Here is a 12,759-nt window from a genome sequence, read left to right on the forward strand (position 1 = left end):
CTAGTGGGACTGACAACAAACACAAAATATTCAAGAAGGACCTGACATCCTGGGATGTTTCACAAGAAGCCTGTTGTGGCAGCAGGAGAACTGGATTAGCAATGAAGGTCGACAGATGATATGGGATTTGGAAAACAGGCCAGGAGCTAGCGAATGAAGCCTGTTGCTTAGATAAATGGGTGTGTCAGGAATTCTGTATGAATAGGACTTAAGGTTCTCACTCACTTACTTAGTAACTCCACCTTCTCTCTTTGATAGCTGTGTAATAGGTAGAAACCAACAGAAGAAACCTTATCCTTTACTCAGCATTTCTGGGCTGTGGAAAGTTGGATCTGTTGAATTTCTACTTGTCACGTTGCTGTTAAAGGCTCAGAATACCTGAATGTAGTGAAATGACCACTATATTTATATTCTTATTTAGCACCGAGCACACTAGCACTAGGAGCTGCGGTGGCTCAAGTGGTTAAGACGCTGAACTGCAGGCTGTGGAAGGTCAGTAGTTCAGCAGTTCGAGACCCGGGTGCCGCATGATGGAGTGAGCTCCCATCTCTAGTTCCAGCTCCTGCCAACCTAGCAGTTCGAAAGCAAGAAATTGCAAGTAAATAAATAGGTACCACTTCAGTGGGAAGGTAACAGCGTTCCGTGCACCTTGGTGTTTAGTCATGCCGGCCACATGACCACGGAAACGTCTTCGGACAGCGCTGGCTCTTCGGCTTTGAAACGGAGATGAGCACCACAACCCTAGAGTCGGATTCGACTGGCTTTCGAGCAAGGGAACCTTTACCTTTACCTTTACACTAGCACTCCCATCATAGGCTGGAGGGTTTGACTATCTGCATATAAACACCTATACTTTGTTTCCTTCTAGAAGCACTGTCTGCATACATGTATCTTCCTGCATACACCGGCATTCACAGCAGCAACAGAATCTCCATATGGGGATTTTCTCTGTGGGGATTCTCATGTGGGGATATCCCCTTGTGCCTGCTATTCCTCCTGCCCCCTTTGCTGGCTTTGTAAAAAAATATTAGTAGATATATTGCTATAATATTATGATGCTGTAGTGACATGCCTACTGGTGGTGGAAAGTGCCATCAATTTGGGGTATGGTGACCAATGTTCCCTCTAAGCTATGGAGTCTTGTGAGCAAAAATTCTACTTTGTGAGCTACTGGCATTAAAGTTGTGAGTGAGCAATTTGACTACTGCATAAATTAGTTTGCTCTGGAGCCATTCTTCCTGAGCTAAGACAAAAATGTGTGAGCTGGAGGCTAAAAAACTGTGAGCTAGCTCACAATAACTCAGCTTAGAGGGAACATTGATGGTGACTCCACTGGGTTTTCAAGGCAAGAGACGAACAGAGGTGGGTTGCCATTGTCTGCCTCTGTTTTCCAACCCTGGACTTCATCGGTGGCCTCCCATTCAACTACTCACCAGGGCAGACCCTACTTTGCTTCTGTGATATGATGAGATCAGACTAGTCTGGGCCATCCTGGTCAGAGTGACAGACCTACTACTACCATTTTAAAAAAAAAAAAGTCCAAAAGCCTGGTGGTGTTGGGGAAACGGTGCATGTAGGGGGAAATGGAAAGGAGATGGCATCAGATTTGGGTGGGGGAGGAATGGAAATCCATACCTGTCATGTTTGGGAAACGACACAGATTAGTTGGAGAACACCCAGAAGATGAATGATGTCAAGGAGAAGCCAAAAGCACCCCCCTCCCCCCCAAAAAAACCCCTGCTACAATTGGGTGGGTGAGGGGACACAGAAAAACTCCACATGGAAACAACCTTAATAACTCAATGCAGATTACCCTACATGGCCAGGGTCCAACCTACCTGAAGGACCGCCTTTCCCCATACGTTCCCCCAAGAGCACTACGGTCGGGGCCCCAAAATTTGCTGGTCATCCCGGGCCCCAAGGACACCAAACTAGTTGCGACCAGGGCCAGGGCTTTTTCGGTGGCGGCTCCTACCTGGTGGAATGGGCTCCCGGGGGAGATCCGAGCCCTGCGGGACCTTCTGCAGTTCCGCAGGGCCTGCAAAACGGAGCTCTTCCACCAGGCTTTTGAGTAGGAGCCACCGCCCTTACTATACCATCACCGTCATGGTTTGATGAGGCCCTGAGGAAACACCTGAAACATCTAGATACTGCAAAAAGATCTAAGCCTTTCTCCTGTGGACGCAAACAGCTTTGGAAGTACCACCGGAACTGCACTGATGCCATCTTTGGATCTATAACATTAGACGTTTGAGCACCATTGTTTTTAAGTATTGGATGTTTTTAAATTGTATTATTATGTTTTAATCTACTGTGTATATTATGTTTTAATTATGGCATGGTTTACCTTGCCCTTGTTAGCTGCCCTGAGCCCATTGGGGAGGGCGGGGTATAAATGCGAAAAATAATTTTTAAAAAATAAATTAATTTTTTTAAGGTTGAGAAAATAGTGGCTTTCTTACTTCATTACAGTCCATGCTTATGGATGAAGTGGGCATCCTAACTAAACACAATACTTGAAGTTGTGGTACATTACAAAAGTGTTGTCTTATGTATATGGCATGAAACATTGCAATCCACAGCCAACTCTCTCTGGAACGGTCCCATTGCCGACAGCAAATCCCCAAGGAGGTATAGATGGAAGCCAAATGGTGAACAATGAATGTGGTATTACAATTATACTTTAATCTGAGGATGTTACTAGTAAGTCAGGGCATGTATTTTTAAGGAATTCAAGCTAGTCAAGAACGCTATTTGTGTTACTCTTCATTCTCTTTATAAATGATGTGGTAAAGCTGTTTAACATAAGTAGACCTCCTCCTCCTAAATTGACTCATAAACATATTTCAGTACTGCTTTATGTGGACGATGCTGTTCTTCTTTCAAGGAACTCCAGTGGGGCTAAAAAAAAGCTCTATGTAGCTTTGCTACATATTGTAATGAACAGCAGCTTGTAATTAATTACAAGAAAACCGAGGTAATGTCCTTTAATAAGAACCGTAAATTGAGACGCTGGTTAATGAATGGAAAATGTCTGCCACAAGTCTCTTCCTTTAGATATCTGGGGATGGTGGTACAAGCCTGTGGCCCTAGCGTGGTCCATAGTAATTATGTGGCGGACAAAGGAGAAAAGACAGCTCTAAGCATAATAAAGTTCTTTAGGTCTAAGGGGGGGGGACTTTATTCCAGCTGCCCTTAAACTTTTCAAATTTAAGATTATACAACAATTGCTATATGGAACCTTTTCAGGCCCTTCTGAGTCTCGCTTTTTGCCATTAGAATGGGTTCAATTTAAATTTCTAAGGGCAGTATTACGGGTCCCAAACTCTGTCTCAAACGCCATGATTCGATTATAAACGGGGATGGTGAAAATAACTGCCAGAATAATGATCTCTTCTTTAAACCTTTGATTTAAGATAAATAAAAACTCTTGTGGTCTTGTTTCGTTAATTTTGCAAGATGATTTTCAATAAAGCAGTCCATACAAAATTAGCTCAGGTTGGATTTTCCCAATTCAGTTCTTCATCTGGGTTATGATACAGCTAGCAAGCTCCTCAGTCAGAGAGTGGAAGACATAGAATGCCAATCCAACATTTCCAAAGTACCAAATTTCATTGCTGCCCCTCAAAGACGTTATCTTCTCCAACTGGCCTCTTACTTATACAGCCTGGAAAATGCTAACCAAAGAGCCTTTTATCTTGCAAGGCTAGCAGTATTGCCATCAGCAGTTGTTGAAGGTAGATATAAAATCCCTCAACTGAGAGAGAATGTCCTTGTAACATTGATGCGATAGAGGCAACAACAAACATCTTACTTCACTGCTCAATATACAATGAAATTCGACTGACCTTTGTTTTGCCGATATTACCGAAAGGTCCCGAAATCTCTGAGAAAGAGATTGTTAATAAATTTCTTTCTGATGAGAACACGAAAATATCAAAATGTTGTGGTCAAGCAATAAAATTACGTTCCATCTATGTTTCTAAAGGAATAGTGGGAACTTGAGATGCATGATCGTCCTATCAGAGTTTTAAATTTGTGCATTCAATTTTTTACTATTTTTAATTATGTTGTTGTTTTATCGTCTTTCTTATGTGCGATTGTTGTAGTATTTATTTATACACTGGCCGTGGGCCATTAGTAAAATCTGACTGACTGTGTTAAAATTTATGCTTACAGTGGTTTTGCTGGCTGGTGCATTGGGGCTGTTACTCTGCAATTGCCAAGCTGCTTCCTTTGGAAACATCCTGTTGATTCAATTTTAATAGATGATGGGATGTCACCCATTTGAAAGATATTTGTAGCTTATGGCAGTTCAGCAGACATCTTAAACCATGATGACTTCGCTTGAGCAACCGGATGCTTCAAGTGGCTATTACTGGGACCTCCTGGCGCTTAGTTCATCTCTCATAAGTCTCCTTGAGGATCAGCACTGAAGTGCTGGCAATTGAACAGACTGCTTAACAAGCTAGCAAAGATGTAGAAAAAACCAAGAGGAAGAATGCCTAAAGCAAGGTCTGGACTCCTAATCAACAGCTAGTGAGGGGCATATGATGAGGAGGGATAGGCCATTTCCATACATGTCAAAATGGTCTTATCCTTTATCAAAGTCACTATATATGTGCTGTCGGTTGACTTATGGTGACCCCAGCAAGGGTATTTCAAGGCAAGCGAGAAGCAGAGGTGGTGTGTCATTGCCTCCCTCTGCAAAGTCTTCCCTGGTGATCTCCCTTCCAAGTACTGACCCTGCTCAGTCACCAAGATTTGATGAGATCAGGCTATGGCAGGGGTGGCCAAACTGTGGCTCGGGAGCCACATGGGCCTCTTTTACACATATTGTGTGGCTCCCGGCAGGGCGGCTGGGGAAGCGAAGGAGAGGCATGCCTCCCTAATTGGTCTTCCCTTCCGCAGCCAGTGTTCCCCTCCCTGGGTAGGCTTGAGGTGTGTGGGAGGGAGCAGAGAAAGAAAGTAACTTTAAATGCATTCTCAAAGCCCCCTCCCCCTGCCGTCTGGCTTGGGAGAAGACATCTGTCTCTTTAAATCCCTTTGCCAAGCCAGCTGGCGGGGGAAATGGGTGGCTGGGGTTTGAAGGACGTATTTAAAGTTATATCTGTTTTTACCCCTTTTGTTTTTATTTTTGGCAGTCTCATTTAATGTTAATAAAAAGCAAATTTGCATACTTTTCAATAAAAACATGTAATATTTGTTTATGTCTTGCGGCTCTCAAACATCTGACGTTTATCCTATGTGGCTCTTATGTGAAGCAAGTTTGGCCACCCCTGGGCTATAGGATATCATTCCTGAGGGACCGCCTTTCTCCACATGTTCCCCAGATAGTACTACAGTCAGGGTTGCAAAATCTCCTGGTTCTCCCTGGCCCTAAGCACACCGGGCTGGCTATGACCAGGGCTAGGGCTTTTTCTGTGATGGCTCCGCGCTGGTGGAATGAGCTTCCTGAAGACATCAGGGCCCTGCAGGATTTACTACAATTCTGCAGGGCCTGCAAGATGGAGCTCTTTCACCAGGCATTTGAATGAGGAATCACACTTAACAGTCCATCATAGACGTAAGAGCCTGCAACCTGGAATCCATCAGTGACTGCCTGTGCTATGCCTGCATTAATATGTATTGCTGACTGGATATCCATTATGGTCAGGGCTTTTTGTTGTAGAAAAAGCCCAGCAGGAACTCATTAGCATAACAGGCCACACCCAACAGCAGGACCTCATTAGCATATTAGGTCACACCCTGACAGTGCAGTGTATTAGCATATTAGGCCACACCCCATGCCTTCCCTTGGCTTGCCCGGGCGCCCCTCAGCTGTGGAGAGCCCGGGCAAGCCAGCCCTTGGACAGGCCGGGGAAGGCACGGGGAGGAATTAAAATGCCTCCCCGATCCTTTCAGGGACCACCCCCGGCCCACTCGCCTTGGAGTCGCCAGGGGGGTCGCTCTCCAGGCCTTCCCTCTGTAGCCACGCACACAGAGGTTTGGGCTGTAGTGGGCATGGCCAACTCTGAAGCCAGCCGGAACTCCGTTCCTGTGTGTTCCTGCCCAAAAATAGCCCTGATTATGGTGATATCAAACTGTGTTCTCACCATCCTATATTTTTGCACAGAACTATGTAGCACCTTATAAATTTTTTATGATGTCTTGTTTTTAATCTGTTTTACCTTTTAATGTAAGCCGCCCTGAGCCTGCCTTGGCAGGGAAGGCAGGGTATAAATCTAATAAAATAAAATAAATCCCCATTAAAGTTGCTATTCCCTCTATATATCCTTCTTGTCTCTGTGTTGGCAATCAGGGACCAACTATCATTCCATAGGGACTTGGATTTGGTCCTGGGGCTTCCAGTTGTTGATCCTTAGTCTAATTAATTTTGATTCTAAAGTAGACTGGTAGTTTGTCTTCAGTTTTCTCAGATCCAAAACATAAGTGCGATGTGATATTAATTTTAAAATCCTTTATGGCATTGTGTCTGTTTGCTGAGCACTCTTTAGCTAAGTAAACTGCTGGATAATAATCCAAGAAGGTGGTTGGTGTTTCATCAGTGATGCTAATGACAAGAGGCTGGATTTTCCCTTGTGTTCGCCATGACCCCGGAAGAACAGCACCAGTGTGGCAGAAGAATATTGGTGAGCAGGTGTACTATATTTATCTGTTTATTTAAAAGTTTGTACACTAATTTGTTCCACTTTTGGGAGCAGCTTGCAAAGAAAATAAACACAAACACAGCAATCTCAACACAAGCAGAACAGTAAAACTGAAACACCCATAAAATGTCTGGTGTTCGCATACAAAAGCACAGTTTAAATTACCCATTAAATGTCTTCTGAAAAAGCATAGCTTTTCTTTCTGATGAAGAAAGACAATCTAGTGCCTCTTTCTTTTCTGAATTCAGCTTGAACATCTGGCATTTCTTGTTCCATATATGTAACAGTTTTTGTTGTAAGTTTTTGAGCATCAGTTTACTTGCATGAGAAATTAATGTAATGGTCCAATAGTTGCTTCAATCTTTGACATGCCCTTTTAAAGAATTGGAACATAAACTAAGCATTTCCAGTCTGCAGGCCATTGTTTTGTTTTCCATATTTGTTGGCTCACTGCTGTTAAGGTTTTGACGGACTCCATTTCTGTGGCTTGGAATAGCTCTATTGATATCCCATCTACTTCTGGCAATTTGTTACTCATCACAGGGTTTTTGATGTAAGGGATGATGAGTAGTAGTTTGCTATTACCTTCTTCTGCACAGTACTGAAGTGAAACTGCCATTGTCTACTAAAGATCTACTACCTGTGTCACTTTCCACTATTGCTGCAGCACAGTAGCTGCCCTTCAAGGATTCCTCTGCCCCTGTTGGTTCTGTTCTGCTGATGTGGCCATTGATTCCTGAGGGGGGAGGGAAATGCATCACAGTCTGGTGTCTCAGCTGTGAACTCTGTCTTGAGTGACTCTGGTAGGAGTTTAGCCACTTAACAGAGTCTAAACCGGCAACTCTAAGTTTATGATCTTATAAGAAATATTTGAATGATTTTGCCTCGTAGATCATCATCTCCATGCATCCATCCATGCATCCATGCACCCATCCATCCATCCATCCATCCATCCATCCATCCATCCATCCATCCATCCATCCATCTGGCTTCACCTCCTCTGAGTCAATAAACAAAGTCTAATTGTAAGTTTAAGTTTCCTGGTTTCATGCTGTTTATTACATCTGTCATTTTCTTTTAAGAGCTAGGTATTCTTTCTCCAGATTTTCCACAGTACCAGTGTTGTCCTAAGCAGAGTTACACCCTTCTGATCCCATTGACTTAGAAGTGTGTAACTCTTCTTAGGGTGGCACTATGAATTTCATAGCAGTATTAACAGGATTGCCAACTTCTAGGTGAGTTCTGGAGATCTCCTGCAGAGGTCATTTCGGGGGAGGAACGTGGGGGATCGCAGTTCCCGTGGGTGAGGTGTGGGTGGGCGGGGCACACGATGAAGCCCCGCCCCCTGCTTCCGGCCGCCCCACCTCTCCCAACCCTCATTCAGCCAGGAGGAGGCAGGAGAAGAGGGAGGGTAAGTTGCTTCCTCCCTGCCTCTCCCCACCCCTGCCTGCCTGGGGCCAGGGAGGGCCTTGGTGGGGCTTCCTCGCACTCCTGCCGGCCTTGCAGGTCCACCGCAGGGCCCCTGATGTCAGGGTGTGTGGCATATGCTAATGAGTTATGCTAATGAGTTTCCCTACCTCTTTTTCTACAAAACAACCCCTGATCTCCTGGAACTATAACCAATCTCCAGACTCAGAGACCTTTCCCACTGGATAAAGGGCTGCTTTGGAGGATGGACTTTATGGCAGTATAACCCACTGAAAACCCCCATTCCTAAACCCTGCCCTCCCCAGGCTCCTCCCACAAATTTCCAGGAATCTCCAAACTTGGAATTGGCAACCCTCAGTGTAAACAGCTAGATTCAAGTCCAGTAGCTCCTCAAAGACCAACAAAATTAGCTTTTGAAAGCTCCCTTCATCAGATACAAATTGGAATGGAGATCTCTGAGTCTTTATATCCTGGTCAGAAGGTGCGAGGAGTGTTGCGGACAAGGAACTCAAGATGCAGAGGTTCAATCCACACTGTAATCCACTAGATTTGAGCAGAGGAAAAATGTTTAGGGGCAGAAGATTAGCAATAGCATCTGTAGTGAAATAATAATCCTTTGTCCCCATTCCACCCCGAGGGACACTCTTATGTCCGCATGTTCTTATGTGTCGAAACTGGTTGGACTAGGATCTGGGAGACTCAGGCTCGATTCCCCACTCTGACATGGAAGCTTGCCGGGTGACCTTCGGCCAGTCACATACTCTTGGCCTAACATACCTCACATGGCTGTTAGGATAAAAAGGAGGCAAGGAGAGTGATGTAAGCTGTTTAGGGTCCCCACTGGGGAGAAAGGCAAGGTATAAATGAACAAATAAAACACACTGAATTACTTTCTGGAGATCCACTGTCTGCTTTAGAAGAATGCCTTTGCCTTTCCTTTCCCCTCGATATGTATATTTGTCCATAAAGCAAATACTACAGACTCATAGACTCTCAGTCCTCCCAAAGAACTAAAACGGGAACTGCCTGGAAGTTCCCTATAACAATACTAATATTTCCTTTGCTATGCCTAGGACTGGATCTAACAATAAAATTCCTGGATCCTGTGCCGATGATGACAACAGCAAAACCAGGCCACTCAAGTCAAGTTTCAGTCATGTGAGGGACACACCAAGGTAAAAGTGAATGTTAATAGTTTATTGCCAAACCAATACAGCACTTTCCTAGCTTCTTTGAATGCTCTCCAAGTCCTACTGCCTGCAACTCCTCCCTGCTAGTCTGCAGAGATCCTCTGGAAACTCCCATCGCTCTATGTTCCCATAAGGACGTGTCTCTAAATTTCAACAATCACTACCAGCTAGGTAGGGATTTCTACCTACTCATTGGACTTCTCAGATATACAGATTAATATGACTTCATAAATTAAGCCAAACGAAAATGCCCCTCCCAAACAGCTTGAATACGTTTCAGAAGAGACAGAACGTCGACAGCAGCATTTTCTCCCCCCTTTCCTCTGTCATATGCCTTTCACTTTTGAAAACATTACAAATAAAAATAGAGATTACTGGCGTGAAGTAAGATGTACACTGCCCTAAACTGTTTGAAAGGGCAGAGTAAACAGGTACTGGATGTAAAGTTTGGGATGTTGCCAAGTGGTAGGTTATAATTTACCACTGACAGGGTAATGGGCCTGGAGAAAAACATTCTGTCTCTTTAAAAGAGGCTTAATGTATAGAAATGGGCAGCGGAAGCTTTTCATGGCAGGGAGGTATGTAACATCACCTGGTATAATTTCTGCAGGAGGTTATATCCAGGATCAGTCTCACATCAGCTGCTAATTTAGATTTCATAGCCAATAATCTAATCCTATGATATATGCCAACTCTATGGGCACTCTCGTAATACCACATATTTTGGATCCAAAGACGAGCTTTAGTTGCTAAAGGAATCATTTTACAACACTGGAAATCTCAAGTATCTCCCTCTGTAGATGTCTGAGTCAATGATACGTTAAATATTTATACAAAAGAGAAAATAGCATATAACAGACGAGAAGCTCCCAGAAACTCCACCTCCATTTGGCATGACTTCTGGTACCTATTCAGGCAAAGATATCTCCTCATGTTTATTCCCTGTTTAATTGAATCCATAATGCTGCACCTTACTTTCCTATCCTACACGCCTGCCCTCCCCCACCCCTGTCTTTCTCCGCTAATAGGACACATTAGGGAAGAGGGAGGGTGGTGGGTTATATGGGGTTTGTTTGCTGTTTATTTACTCTATGACCAGAGTGCCCATTTTTATAAATATGTGTTTATTATTTATTTGATTTATACCCTGCCCTCTCTACCGAAGCAGGCTCAGGGTGGCTTACAAAAGATAAGAACAATTATAACATAAGTAAAACCATCTAAAAACAGTCTGATATCATAAAGTGCTAGCTGCTTGTAAGCTAATACAGTAGGGATGGCAGCAACAGTTGGTCTCTGGCCTGCTTTGTTCACCAGCTTCTTGATCTTTATCATATACTAGAAATAAGGCCCGTTGTGGAAATAAATACAACGAGATCTAGAAAGAGGCTCTGGGAGAGTGCTCTGGCTTTGGGCAAACAGTGTCAGTCTGCTTTTAAAACATGAATCTGGGACCTGCACACCACCAGAATACAGCAGATTCCATATGCAACTGACATTCCAACTGCCTTCCGAGGGGGGGGGGGAGTTTGAGGTGTGGAATGGAGTGAAGTCCAATCAGCTTCCATATGCAAAAGACCAGGTTGTCGCAGCAGTTGTGGTGTGGGCGGGACCCGGGCTTTGTCTTCTGATTGGTGGCGATATATGCTGAGGAGCAGTGCCATCAGCCATACACTAAGGGAGTGCATTTTAGAATTAGAACTTTGGCACCCACTATTCAATTATATATAAGGAGAGATATGTGGCTGGCACAGGCTGTAATGGTGGAGTCAAGCACAGGGCTCTGTCTTTCTTTAGTGATGTTGTTGTTGTTGGTGGTGGTGGTCCCTCAGGTATGTCGGCCCCTGACCATAAAGGGCTTTAAAGGTAAGAACCAGCACCTTGAAGCAAACTCGGAATGCTATCGGCAGCCAGTGTAATGCCTTTAGCAAAGGCTGGATGTGCTCCTGCATAGGGAGACCCATCAGGAGCCTGGCCACTGCATTTTGCACTAGCTGCAGCTTCTGGATTTGTGACAAGGGCAGCTTCATGTAGAGAGCATTACAGTAGTCCAGTCTCGAGGTGACCATTGTATGGATCACTGTTGCCAAGTCATTGTGGTTGAGGAAGGGAACCAACTGCCTAATCAGCCAAAGATGGTAAAAGGCTGACTTGGTGTTGGCTGCTACCTGGGCCTCCATTTTTAGGGAGGCATCCAGGAGCACTCCCAAACTCCTAATCTCTGGTGCTGGCACCAATGGCACCCCATCGAAGGTTGAGAGTGGGATCCCTACCCTCGGACCGCCCCGACTCAGGCACAGGACCTCCATCTTTGTTGGATTCAATTTCAGTCGGCTTAGTCTAAGCCACCCAGTCATGGCTTGTAGTGCCCAGTCCAGATCTTCTGGTTTAGAGTCAGTTCAGTGGGTGCCTTCGGGACAGCTGTTCCCCTAGTGCCACCCTTTGTCCCCGACCTTGGAGAAAGGAGGCAAGCCCTTGTAAGGCAGACCCCTGAACTCCCATGTTGGCAAGGTGGTGGATCAGTAACTGATGGTCAACCGGGCTGAATGCTGCTGACAGGTCCAACAGTAACACTACTGTCAGTCCACTCCAATCCAGAGTGCCTCTGGAGGTCATCCATGAGGGTGACCAGTGCTGTCTCCGTCCCATGGCTGAGGTGAAAACCGGACTGGAAGGGATCTAAGATGGAAGTGTGATCCAAAAAGCTCAATAATACTAATACTAATACTAATACTAATAATAATAATAATAATAATAATAATATACTTTATTGTCATTGTACATAGTACAACGAAATTAAAGATGCAATCATTTCGGTGATTTACAACAATATTTACAACACACCATTCGCAACTGTCCCATAACAACTTAAAACCACCAATGTCACCCAATTCCAATTTCATACAGCATTTAAGGCAATAATAGTTCTTGAATAAAAACTATTTTTTAATCTATTTGTCCTTGCTTTAATTGTCCTATATCTTCTGCCCGAAGGCAGCAGTTCAAACCGGGAATGTTCAGGATGTGACAAGTCCTGCAAAATGTTCTTTGCTTTTTTAAAACATCGAGAACTATACAATTCCTCCAGGAATGAGAGAGGGCAGCCAATGATCTTCTGGGCTGTAATAACAACTCTCTGGAGTGCTTTCCTCTCCACAGCCATACAACTGGCAAACCAGGCACAAACACAATATGTTAAAATGCTCTCTATTGAGCAGCGATAGAAGGACATCAGTGTTTCCTCACACAAGTTATTTTTCTTTAAAAGTCTGAGAAAAAAGAGCCTCTGCTGGGCCTTCTTCACCAGAGCAATGGTGTTAGCGCTCCAGGTCAAATTTTGCTCGATAGTCACTCCCAAAAACTTAAAAGTAGCCACCCTCTCCACTTGTTCTCCACTAATAACCAGTGGCTGGATGTCCGTTTTATTCTGCCTATAGTCCACTACCAATTCCTTGGTCTTGGTGGTGTTGAGGATCAGATTATTTTCCCTA

This window comes from Gekko japonicus, unplaced genomic scaffold (assembly GCF_001447785.1).
Source record: "Gekko japonicus isolate JY-2015 unplaced genomic scaffold, Gekko_japonicus_V1.1 scaffold17, whole genome shotgun sequence".
Taxonomy (NCBI): Eukaryota; Metazoa; Chordata; class Lepidosauria; order Squamata; family Gekkonidae; genus Gekko; species Gekko japonicus.